Below are 13,501 nucleotides of genomic sequence, written 5' to 3'. Positions count from 1 at the left end.
TAAACCCAATAGGTGTAGAACAGAATGAGTTAAGTGAAAATAATTCATAATGCAATAAGAAAGTGTATTGAATGCCAGGTACTGTCTTTAATTATCCATTTTTAGTCATGTCACTGAAGTACAGTTTCCTGAATTGGAATCTTATTTTAGGAACAATGATAGCTGTTAGTTAGCTTTCAGGAGGAAAAAGTAAAGGAAATTTAGGGACATGTTTAGATTTAAGAAAATGCTGAAGAGTAATTTTGCTTTTTTAAGTATAGTACATTAGTTGGAATATGTTTTATGAGTTTTGTGCACATGTGATTCACATGGAATGATGTAGTGTACAGAATTCACTCATGTCTGTTCTAGCTGTAGGCAAGCGTAGTGCATGAGTTAGCAAAAGTGCTTTTCTGACATTAGAGAAAATGAAAATTCTCGTCTTATAGACATTAGTATACTCAAGATATATATTATACTGTATTTAATTTCCATAGGTTTCATCTACATTAATGAACAGTGATATTTAGAACCTTTTAATTTTATTTATTTTTCTGGAAAATTTTTTTTTAATTTGTTATTTTTTTAAAATTGAAGTATAATTAACATACAGGGTTATATTAACTTCAGGTATACCATATAATGATTCAACAATTCTTTACATTACTCAGTGTTCATCACTGTAAGTGTACTCTGAATCCCCATCATCTGTTTGACCCATCCCCCTCCCCACATCCCCTCTGGTAACCTCTCTCCAGATAGATACTTTTTAGCAGGGTTACTAGGAAGAGAGAGAACATCTTTTCTTTTTTTGAAAATTATCTTGCAAATATTTTTCTTTGGCTTACTTTTGGCAATCAGATAATATCAGAGTATAAATATTATTTAGATTTTCCTTTTACCTTTTCAGCAAAAGGACTTTGAAGTGCATGAAATATCGTCAGGGTATTTTTAATTTGTCTTTCTAATTCAGACAAAAGGCATAATAAACAAATGATTTGAGGAGATTCAGAAGATGTTTCTGTTTTTAAGTTTTACAGTATTCTAATATCTCAAATCTCTTATACCCTGACCATTTGCAAATTTTGTTAGCATTAACTTAATATTTTAATCAAGTGTGTCAATGATAATCTCTTCCTGCTTATGAAGGTTTATTATTAAAGTTAAAATGAGTTTAGAAGAGCAGAAAGAAAAAATAAAATAAATAAATCCTAATCCTTGACAATGACCTCTGGTTATATATGGGGTTCTCTCTGTTTTTCTTCCTCTCCCTCATATTTCTATGCTTATTATATTACTATATCTATAATTGTAAAGAAGTAATACTTTATAAATTATTTTTCACCCACATTTTTATTCAGTGTATTAGTTAAAATGATAGCTTTTTGTGTTTTGAATTAAGTATTCTAAATATGCTTTAAGTTTTAAAGGATGATCTATCCTATTACTTAATGGCTATATCATATTTATGGTCCCTTAACTAATCCTTCTTACTATGCATTTAAGATTCTTCCATTTTTGGGGCTTTATAAATGCTGTAGAAAACATACTTATACATAAATGTTTGCTTTCACATTATTTATTTTCATTATGTCTTTCTAGAAGGAGAATAGTTGGGTCAAACTCTATGTACTTATTTTAGGCTGTTGATATGAGTTGCCAAATTTCTCTCTAAAGAAGGTTATACCAGGAGCACCTGGGTGGCTGTGTCGGTAAGGTGTCTGCCTTCTGCTCAGGTCATGATCCCGGGGTCCTGGGAACCCACGCTGCTTTGGGCTCCCTGCTCAGCAGGGAGTCTGCTTCTCCCTCTCCCACTCTCCCTGCTTGTGCACTCTCTTTCTCTCAAATAAATAAATAAAATCTTAAAAAAAAGGTTATACCAATTATATTAAATGCCAGTACCAGTGTAAAATCTTGCTTATAGTGTTTGTACAACTAGGTTTCATTGATTATATATGCATGCATATATAATATTCTGCCAATCCAATAGGTGAAAGATCATTTAAAATTGCATGTCTTGGATTCTTGTATAACAGATTACCCTACAACAGTAGTGATTTAGTTGCTAACAATTTGGCCTGGTTGTTACTGTTAAAATTCTTTTAATTCTCTGGTAAGAGAAGTGGCCTCTACTGTTTTCCTTTTACAATATTATTGGCCAGTTTTCTGTTTTATTTTTCCTGATAAACTTTGGAATCATTTTCTCAAGTTTATAGCTATAGATTCTATGGGGGTTTTGATCTGTGTTGCATTAAACTAAAGAAAAATTACAAGAAAGTGATTTCTTTTTTTTTTTTTTAAGGATTTTATTTATTTACTTGACAGAGAGAGATCACAAGTAGGCAGAGAGGCAGGCAGAGAGAGAGGAAGGGAAGCAGGCCCCCTGCTGAGCGGAGAGCCTGATGCGGGACTCGATCCCAGGACCCTGAGACCATGACCCGAGCCAAAGGCAGTGGCCTAACCCACTGAGCCACCCAGGCGCCCAAGGAAGTGATTTCTGTCTAAAATTCAGCTTCTTATTCAGAAATAAGAAAAGGCTTTTATTTTATTAATTATTTTTAAAAGATTTATTTGAGAGAGAGAGGGCAGGAGCAGGGAGGGGGAGGGGCACAAGGAGAGACTCTTCAAGCCTGTCTGGGGGCTAAATCAGGACCGATGAGATCATGACCTGAGCTGAATACGAGTTGGATACTCAATGGACTGAGCCACCCAGGCACCCCAGGCCTTTTATTTTATTAAAGGATTTTATGCTATTCAGCAAAATTTTGGAATATTTTAAAATTATTTTTCTATGATCTTTTTTGCTGTGTAAATGTTTGTGTTTTATTTATTTTTTGCTCTTAAATTTTGAAAATAATGTTGGTGAAATATGTATAAAACTGTCTATCTTGGGGTACCTGGGTAGCTCAGTTAACTATCCGACTCTTGATCTCAGCTCAGGTCTTCATTTCAGGGGTTGAGTTCAAGGCCTGCATTGGGCTCCATTTTGGGCATGGGGCCAACCTAAGAAAGCAGAACAAAACATGGGTGTCTGGGTGTCTCAGTTGTTAAGCATCTGCCTTCAGCTCAGGTCATGATTGCAGGGTCCTGGGATCAATCCCTGCATCAGGCTCCCTGCTCAACAGGAGGCCTGCTACTTCCACTTCCAATCCCTCTGCTTGTATTTCCTCTCTTACTATACCTCTCTATGTCAAATAAACAAAATCTTATATATTTTTTTAAAGATTTTATTTATTTGACAGAGAGAGATTACAAGTAGGTGGAGAGGCGGTCAGAAAGTGAGAGAGAGGAGGAAACAGGCTCCCTGCTGAGCAGAGAGCTCGATGTGGGGCTCAATCCCAGGACCCTGGGAACATGACCTGAGCCGAAGGCAGAGGCATTAATCCACTGAACCACCCAGGTGCCCCAAATAAACAAAATCTTAAACAAAACAAAACAAAACAAAACTGTCCATCTCACTTTAAACTTCAATTATTTTAAATTATCCTTCAATTTATTTTAGATTTTTCAGGAATATTGTAATAGACTACAAATACTGTTATTTGTTTCTTCCAATTAGATAATTATAATTTTTACCTATTTTTCTTATATTACATTGTTTAGAATTTCCAGAACAAGGTCACATTATTTTCTTGGCTTATCTGATTCCTAGTTTTCTGTGAAGTAACATAATGTTTTAAGCTCATGTTGGGAAATAATCTTTCTAATACTAATTTAACACAAATTTTAATCTAAAAGAGATGTGGACTTTTTTATTTAGTCACATATCTTTATGCCGTCAATCATATTATTATTCCAAGGGGGAAAATAGTTTGATATATAATTCAACATTATATTTGTAGCATTAGTATATTTTTGGCACCCATCAGGTGATCAGTAAGTATCCATTCAATAAGTAAATTAAAATGCAGCACATAGACCTGCACATTCATTTTTAAGAACTTTATTTTTCTTCTTTTGGATACTTAGAATTGAAATTAATGAGAGGGTATGTACATTTTAATTATTAGCACATTTATCCACATTGCCACCATTAAACTTGTACCAATTTATATTTCCATTGATAATCGTCATTTGACAAATATTTATTGAGCACCTACTAGCTACCCTGCATTCTTCTGGACCTTGAGGTTATAGTAGAAATCTTACATTCTAGTGTGGTAGCACACTGTCTCTTCTTCACATCTTCTTTATATTGAGTATCATCATTTGCCAATGTAAAGCACATGTGTGACCAAAGTCCAATGTCATTTTTTTTTTGGTCACTTTTGCTTATTGGTGTCATATCTAAGGTATTACATAATCCAAATCATAAAGATGTATGTTTGCTTCTAAGAGTTTTATAACATTACCTCTTAGGTTTAGTTCTATGACTCATTTTGAGTTATTTTTGTGTATGCTATAAGAATCTAGTTTCATCCTTTTGCATGGAATGTCCATTTGTTCCAGGAGAATTTATTGAAAACATTATTTTATCCCATTAAACTGCTTTAGCACCCTTAATCTAAAATCAGTTAAACATAAATATAAGTGGTTATCTCTGGAGTTTTATTTCTATTCCATTGATCTAGATGTCTTTCTTTATGTTAATAACACAATGTCTTGGTTAGTATAGTATATTTTGTAGTAATTTTTGAAATTAGAAAATATGAGTCGAGCAGTTTTGTTCTTCAGTGACATTTTTGGCTAATTTGTGTCTCATGCACTTCCATATGAATTTTAGGATTACCTAGCCAATTACTGCAAAATAAAATCCAGCTTGGATTTTGATAAGGATTGTGAAGAATGTGTAGATCAATTTGGGGAGTGTTGCCATCTTAACAATGTTAAAACATCTAATCCATGAACATGAGATGTTTATGCATTTATTTACGTTTTAATTTATTTCCACAATGTTTTGTAGTTTTCAGCATACAAAGTTCCCACTTCTTTAATTTTATGTCTAATAGTTCTAATGTTATTGTAAATGAGATTGTTTTCTTAATCTCATTTGCAAATTGTTCATGTTAAGTGTGTAGAAAAGCAACTGATTTTAGACATTGATCTCGTATTTTGTAACCTTGTTAAATTATTCATAGTTCTAATAGTTTCTTAGTAGATTCTTTAGAATTTCCTATGAAAATATGCTTTCTGCAAATAGAGAAAATTTTAGTTCTCTATTTCCAATCTGGATGCCTTTTGTATTTTTTGCTCCCTGATTTCCAGAATCTCCAGTACAATATGGTTTAGAAGTGGTAAGAGCAAACATCTTAACTTGTTCCTGCTATTAGGCGGAAAGTATCCCTCTTTCATCTTTAAATAGGATATTAGCAATTTTTTTTTTCAGTTCCTTTTTTCAGGTTGAGGAAGTTCTTTTCTATTCCTAGTCGAGTATTTTGATCACAAAAGAAATTTGGATTTTGTCAGAAATTTTTGGCTTCTACTTTCGTGATCTTGATTTGTCCTCTGTTAATGTGGTGCATTATATTGATTGATTTCTATATGTTAAACCAGCCTTACATTCCTGGAATAAATCCTGCTTGATCATTATACCTGGAGTATAATTCTTTTTATCTATTGCTGCATTCAGTTTCCTAAGTATTTCCTTGAGGGATTTTGCATCCATGTTCATCAGGAATATTAATCTGTAGTTTCCTTCCTTCAACTGTCTTTGTTTGGTTTTAGTATCAGGGTAATATTGACTTTTTAGAATGAGTTGAGAAGTGTTCTCTCCTCTTCTATTTTTGGAAAAAAATTTGTGAAGGATTATATTGTAAATCTGCTTTAATTTAGTGATAGATTTCACCAGTGAAGTCATCTGTTCATGGGCTTTCCCTTGTCATGTTTATCTTAAATTACTAATTCAATCTATTTGCTTGTTATAAATTTATATAAATTTTTGATTTTTAAAATTATGGTAGCAGTCTTTTAATTACTAATTATATAGTACTCAGAGTTTATAAGGTAGTCACATATCTAATATCACTTTATTTCCACATGAATCCAATAAGACAGTCATTGAGACTTTAGATTTTTCCGCTTTTTCCAGTCATAGAAGCGAAAGCACAGCAAGGCTAAGTGACTTTTCAAGGCTACCTGCTGCTGAGCTGTAGAGCTTGAATAAAACAATGTTATGTCCTCATCCTCCTGACCCACTGGACCTTCATGATACCATGTTAGGAATCCAAACATGATGAATAGTACATATTCTTTTAGCCTATGGACACAAAACTTTCATATGTATTCTTTGGGTTTATTAACTTTTCCCCTAGTCATTAGCACTCAAAATCTTCAATTTCATAAAGTTACACTTATCAAAATGTCAATTGCCATTTCTATATAGTCTCTTTCATTTTCCATTTTCCATATTCATAGGAAGAAATTTGCAGTCACAATTACTTTCTGCTGGGATTAAGTTTATTTGGGGGATAATTTCTAGATGCTTAACTAATTATATATACAAGGGTAAATATAGAAGCAAATAAAATAAAAACCTATAATACAGTGGAAAAGAAGAAAAGAAATTGATACTTGTCAGGAATTTATAGAATATTAGGAAATGTTATCTTGACTTAAATATATATCTGTAGAAGACAATTAAAACATTAAGGCCACGTCATTGGAAGTGGCATGATTATATTATTTGATACAAAATATCTGTCATCCCAATTGTTAATTATGAGTAGTATTTCTTTGTCAGGTCAAATTATGGGCAGACTTTCAAAATACTTTTTGCATATATTCCTCTTTATCAAATTTATAGCTTCCAGAACAAAAGAAGGGTTTCTCTTGTTTCTCATTCTTCAGTTCTTTATTAGTATTACCTGTTAGATTTCATGAGTTTCCTTTGACTTATGGTCCACTTTGGATGGAACCCATTGGATGTTGGTTTCATTCCCTATTGTTAATTCTGAAATGACGTGATATTCTTTTTGTACTTATGTTTTCTCTCCTGGGAACTTTCTATTTTGCTGAAATCATTTCTCTGGCTTCCCTTCAGAAAACTAAGGACAATGAGTCTCCCCTACTTTCCCTCCCTCCTTTTGTCTATATCTTAATAGTTTTCTTTAATAGTTCTTTGAGGCAGGTTTCCCTGGTTCTATTTTTATTGATATATAATTGACAGATAATGTTTATTGGTTTCAGGTGTATGACATAATGATTTGATATGTGTATATATAAAGAAATGATTACCACGATAGGTTTAGTTAACATGTATCACCACATATAATACAGGTTTTTTCTTATGATGAGAACTTTTAAGATCTACGATCTTAGGAACTTTCAAGTATAACAATACGGTATTATTAAGTGTAGTCACCATGCTGTACATTATATCCCCAAGACTTATAACTGGAAGTTTGTATTTTTGGTGGTCAAATCTTCTGTTTTGTCTTGAGAAATTTTATCAGAATGATCTAATTTGTTGGCATACAGTTGTTCATGGTGTTCTCTTATTTTTATTTCTGTAGCATAGGTAATAATGTTTCTTCTTTCATTTATGACTTTATTTTAAAATTGAGTCATCTCTCTTTTGATCTTGGTCAGCCTAACAGTTTTGTTGATATTTTCAAGATTCAATTATTGATGTAGTTGATTTTCTATAGTGTTTTTGGTTCTTTATTTCATATATTTCTACTTTATCCTTTACTGTCTACCAAGTCTGCCTACTTTGAGTTTAGTTTCCTTGCTTATTGCTTATTTCTTGTTTGTTTGTTTTTTTTTAAAGGTGGAAGGTTAGGGTTTTGAGTTGGGAATCTTATTTTTTTATATAGGTTTTAAAGCTATACATTTCCCTCTTAGCATTGTTTTACCCATCTTTCAAAAGTTTTGCTCTATTTTGTTTTTATTTCAGTTCATCAAAGTGCAATTTCTTACGTAAGTTTTTTTCTTTGATCCATTGGTTATTTAGGATGTGGTGTTTAACTTCCACATCTTCATGAATTTACAAATTTCCTTCTGTTATTGACTTCTAGTATTATCCCATTGTGATTGGAGACTATACATTGTATTATTTAAATAAGTTTAAATTTATTGAGGCTCATTTTATTTTTTTTTTTTAAAGATTTTATTTATTTGTCAGAGAGAGCAAGCGAGAGCGAGCACAGGCAGACAGAGTGGAAGGCAGAGTCAGACGGAGAAGCAGGCTCCCTGCGGAGCAAGGAGCCCAATGTGGGACTCGATCCCAGGACGCTGGGATCATGACCTGAGCCGAAGGCAGCTGCTTAACCAACTGAGCCACCCAGGCGTCCCGAGGCTCATTTTATATTGCAGTCCATATAGATTATTTAGTATTTAGCTATGTTGAGGTAATTCTAAAACCACTAAGAGAGTTGAAAATGATTGCATCTGAATTTGTGTATATGTGTTTTTGTATGTATGTGTGTGTGTATGTGTGCAAGTATATGATGGTTGAGGGAATAGAATGCTAATTTTCAAAATAAGCTATGTGGGATATTTTTTTATTTTTTCAAAACTGTACTCTTATAATTTTGATAAAGACAATAAAAAGAAAATAATCCTTTTGTGACAGGTTAATATCTTGAAGCATTATGCCTTTCTCTTACTCTATGCCTGACTTTTGTATATGTGCAGAAGTATGCAAACACACACACACACACACACACACATTCTTTGATAGGAAAGTAAGGGAAAGAAGAGAAAGAAACTAATAAGTTTGTGTAGTAATTTAGTATATATGTTTTTAAGTATGTTGAGATCAATTTATATGTTTTCTTATTAAGTCTATGTTGTGACTTATATTCTTATATAGTAGAAATATATAACTGTGCTTTTAATGTCATCATTCATCCACAAAAGCATTTTAGCCTGGGGGTCACTAAAAATTAGAGAAAGTATGTAATCCAGTTTAAGTTTGTTACATGACTTTTTGGGAGGATTCATATGAAATTTGGTATTTTCATTTTTTGAGTTCAATTTACTGTTTAACATTGTCAACAATTAAAAATATATTAACCTATTTTTTAATGTTTAGATTGTGGCTCTCCTAGGTTTCTAAGAATTTGTTACAAAATTAAATTATATGTGTTTAGTTCTCTGGAGTGTCACACATTCCTTAAGGTTTTGAATCATTCTGCATTTACTGGGTATTTTAAAGGGAGATTTACCTAGAGTATCAAAATGTAATTCAGTCCAACAAGAGATGAACATAAAAAAAAAACAAAAACAAAAAACCCTGCAGAGGCAGTGTACCCTGTGAGATTTTGTTCTATAAATTTGTGCCAGCAAGGCATATGGATTAGCTGATTTCTAGTCATTTCACATATCCTCCACTCTGTTTATAGCTAGCTGTAAGTTATCTTTCTGTGTGTGTGTCTGTGTGTGTGTGTGTGTGTGTGTGTGTGTGTGTAGATGTAAATAGTTAGTGGGTGCTCTCTTAGTTGACCTGTGTAGAAGGCAAATGTAAAATCATAAAGGGCTGGATTTCTTTCTAGTTGTAACCCTTCCTGTCCTATACTGCACTGGGTTTGCCTACAATTAAAAGTGATAGGCAATTACATAGTGGGCAATTATAGTTGTGTTTGGCATCCTTGACTGGAATGGTTTGTTTACATTCTCATTCAAGCCTTTCTTGTCCTTCTGGTCTACTCACTTGTCTTTTCGGCCAGTGTATAGAGTTGTGCTTCCTGATAGGGTAGCCAGTAGCCACGTGTGGGTATTTACATTAAGCTTTAAAGTTAAATAAAATAAAAAAAAAATTCCTTAGTCAAAATAGCCACATTTCAAGTTCTCAAGATCCATGCATGGCTTTTGGACAGTGCAGAACAGTTCATCATCACAGGAAGTTGTATTTGACATTTTTTCCTGCTGCTATGGCCCACGTTCCACTCTGTGGCACAGGCCAGTCAGTCTACAGTGGCTTGGTTGCTCTGAAGCTCTTATCAGTCCTATTCTATAACTGCCCTAAAGCTCTTGAAAATGAGGGAGAATAGTCAAATTTTTTAACTTCTTTCTTTTTTTCTACCAACTTTTGTGACCTTCGCATTGCATAAATGCTTCTCAGGGGTTATGCTGGATTTACAACCATTCTTACAGGAAGGCAGGATGATCCTTCAAGGATTAAAAGAGAGGACATTTGAATGACACCTGCCACATAAACATTTTTATCTCCCAGCACTGCCTGGGGGACTGAAGTCTTCATCAGAATATCATTTTGCAGTTTGAGGTATTCCTCTGTTTGAATGACGACAACTAGGAAAGCACTTAAAGTGGCACACTTCACAAACTTTCCAAGATTTTCTTCTTCATGAGATAGCTCAGTGGTTTCACAGTGATAGCCCTCATTTCCTTTTCTCTCTCTGTATCCCTGAGTTTCTATGTAAGAGAGAAATCTTGTATCTTTCAGTTCCGTTGCGAGGATTAGATGTGGGTGGAGAAATCATGGAAGCTCTGAATTTTGTTTTCTGTGTAATTACAGGACAACCTCGGGTATGAACTCATTTTATATACATTGTCTGTGAAGATGTGATTTAAGAGAAAGCAAGTCCAGTATAATTTCCCACATACACGCAATTGGCAGTTAAAGAAGGCAGGGGGAATGACTCTCAGCTCTGTGGATACAGCACATAGTGTTTTAGGAAATATCTGTTTTGAGAGGGAAAAAGTTCCCATACTTAAAACGAAAGAGACAGTTAAGGCCTGAGATCAGTACACTGAATTATTTGACAATTACGAACATCATCATCATTTATGACATCAGATATTCTTGAATGAAGCTGACAGTCATGCTCTGTGTTAAACCTCTCCTACCATTCCCGTCTTCTGCTTTTCTCTTCCCTGACTTTGAGCTCCAGCGCTAGACCCAGTGACAGTCAAGACTCAGTACTCAGTGACTGTCAGGATTTTAATCCATCATGATCACACTGAACCACAGTCATTCCTCAAAGTGAGCGCTCTGTGAATAGATTCTCTAGCTAATAGCTCTGAGGTCACTCATACTTGGCTTTCTTTCCCTTCCTATCTGCTCTCTAGGATCCTTATATTTACATAAGTCTTCAGTGTTTTTTAGGGCTTCCTATCCCTTCATGGTGTCTTCTTATTATGAACATGGTTCTCTTGAGGGCAATGTTCCTTATATAGCCTTTCCTTTGGATCTGGATGTGGCTCTAGAGGTGATGCTTTCTGGAAGCCTTACTCCCTGGGTGGGTTTTTCAAGATGGTCTTTTTCTGCTAAAAATGGCTGCTGCTTTGAACTTCATATAATGAGTTTACTATTTCCCTTATTCAGGGTAGTAATCTCTGGACATTGCTACTAGCCAGTCTCTTCGTATATTCTATACTCTACTCCTCTAATTTTCTGAGTGATTTCAGTATTCATGTAGAGGTCCATCCAGAATCCTGGCTTCCTATTTCCTTGTCTTCACATTTCCAATGATCTCCTCCATTCCCCTCAGCTTCTTCCATTGGGAATAGGTCTCTATCCATCCCAATCAGATGAGGATGACAGTTTGGGACACATGCTTTTTGATACTATTTGACTTTGAAATATATATTTGTATTATATTAACAAAATCTAAAACTTAAAGAATAAGATAGTAACCTAAAAATAATATAAATACTGTTAAAATATATGATAGAAAATACTACTTTATATTAATACTCAAAATAAGAATAAAAAGATAAACCAGAATAGGAAAAAAAGAAATGGGATAAAATATAACTAGTTGCTGAAGATTAATAATGATAAATACTAGGGGAAATAAGATCAAGCAAAATTGTTTTAAGGACTGATATAGGAAAGCAGGTAGTGTTTATACATGAAATATATCTTTATTCAATTCCTTGATATCTGTATTGGAGTCATTGCAGAAATAAAATATCCTGGGAATGAGTTGCTTGCTCTGATTTGTCAAAATAAAGAAACATTCATGAAAATAAAACATGCTATAGTATTTTTTGCTTCTATAATTCTGTTACGAGAATAGTCTATTTATACAAGATTTTAATGACAAGAGATAGAATTGTCAGTGGTATGGCCAGTGTCTCAGTCTGTTCAGGTTCTATAACAAAATACCACAGACTGAGTAGTTTGTAAACAATGCAAATTTATTTTTCACAGTTCTGAAGGCTGGAAGTCCAGGATCATGGCACCGGCATGGTAGAGCATGGGTCCTCTTCTGGGCTTCGGACTTCTTAATGTGTCCTCATGTGGTGGAAGGGGTTAGGGATTTCTGTGGACTCTCTTATAAGGCACTAATCCCAATCATGAGGGTTTTACCCTCCTGGGCTAAGTACCTCCCAAAGACCTTACCTTCTAATATTATCATCTTTGGGGGTTAAGATTTCAACATGAATTTTGAGGGGACACTTTCAGACTGCAGCAGCCAACTAATGTTAAATAAAAACAAAGAGAAACACCTGCGTGGCTCAGTTAAGTGCCTGCCTTCAGCTCAAGTCATGATCCCAGGGTTCTGGGATCAAGTCCCACGAGCCTGCTTCTCCCTCTCCCCACCAGGGTTCCTTTTTTCTCTCTCTTTCTGTGTCAGATAAACAAACAAACAAAAAACCAAAAAGAAAACCTAAGTGTTTTGCCCAGTAGAGTGATATGCATGGCTGGAACTCTAAGTATAGCCTTTCTATTATTAACTATACATTTTATTTAAAAATTTCAGATTGTCTCATAAGTATGGGCTTTATGAGTATAGCCAACCACCAGGTATATGTACCTCTGAAACCATCATTGCTTGTTGTCATGATCTTGGAAACTTAGAAACTACCAATGATTGGTATCTTTGATAACAATGATATCAGTGGTATCATTGTTATTCCCTTTCCTACATTTAAAACATTTGCCATTCTTTCCCATTATATTCTGCCTTTCCACCTCCAAAAGCATACCAAGAAACCATAGAGCTATAGTTGTTGCAGAATCAATATTGTAAAAATTATTTGAAACATAAAAACATAAATAGTGTTAGATTTTAATAAAAAATCAATATATGGTTAATAAATGGGACTTGAGAAAAAATGAATTTTGATCATTTTCATATTTTATAATTTAATTTAAAATGCATTAATAGTTTTCCCATGTGTAAATATTTTAGTGTTGACATTACTTCAGTTGTATTTTCAGTTCTTGTCTACATTAATTTTATTTTTTATAATTTTAAATTTTCTAATAAGTTATATAATTTATAAAATCTACAATTTGTTTTCCAAAGTTGATATTTGGAGCTGCAGCCACTTCTGAATCCTACACACACATCCTTACCCTGGTTCTTTAGTTTTTAACTAATGAGCTCACAGGGAAGAAATTACTAGTCAGAATTTAAAGGTTTAAGCCATTTAAATTTCCTGGTGAGCTGTTCATCAGAGACATCCATCTAAAAGACGAAGAATGTTAGGTAGGAAGAATAGTTAAGCTTTTTAATCTCAATAAACAGAATAGTCTCATGTAAGAAACAATACAGTCTTTCAGTCATTTTGCACAGACAGTTATTTTTACTTCTCTAGAACCTTGAGATCATCAGATGACAGGGGTCTGGGGAAATTCCTCGAAACCTTTGATTGACTTCGCCTTTAT

The 13,501-nt window shown here is 33.8% G+C and overlaps 1 protein-coding gene across 1 annotated transcript in view; it reads left to right on the top strand.

The window, feature by feature from the left end:
- Nucleotides 1-13,501, top strand: part of CFAP47 (cilia and flagella associated protein 47) — a 525,406-nt gene that overhangs the window by 83,344 nt on the left and 428,561 nt on the right. The window lies entirely within an intron of this gene.

Source organism: Mustela nivalis, assembly GCF_964662115.1.
Source record: "Mustela nivalis genome assembly, chromosome: X".
NCBI lineage: Eukaryota > Metazoa > Chordata > Mammalia > Carnivora > Mustelidae > Mustela > Mustela nivalis.
The sequence above is the reverse complement of the archived record's forward strand: the minus strand, read 5'-3'. Positions and strand labels throughout refer to the sequence as shown.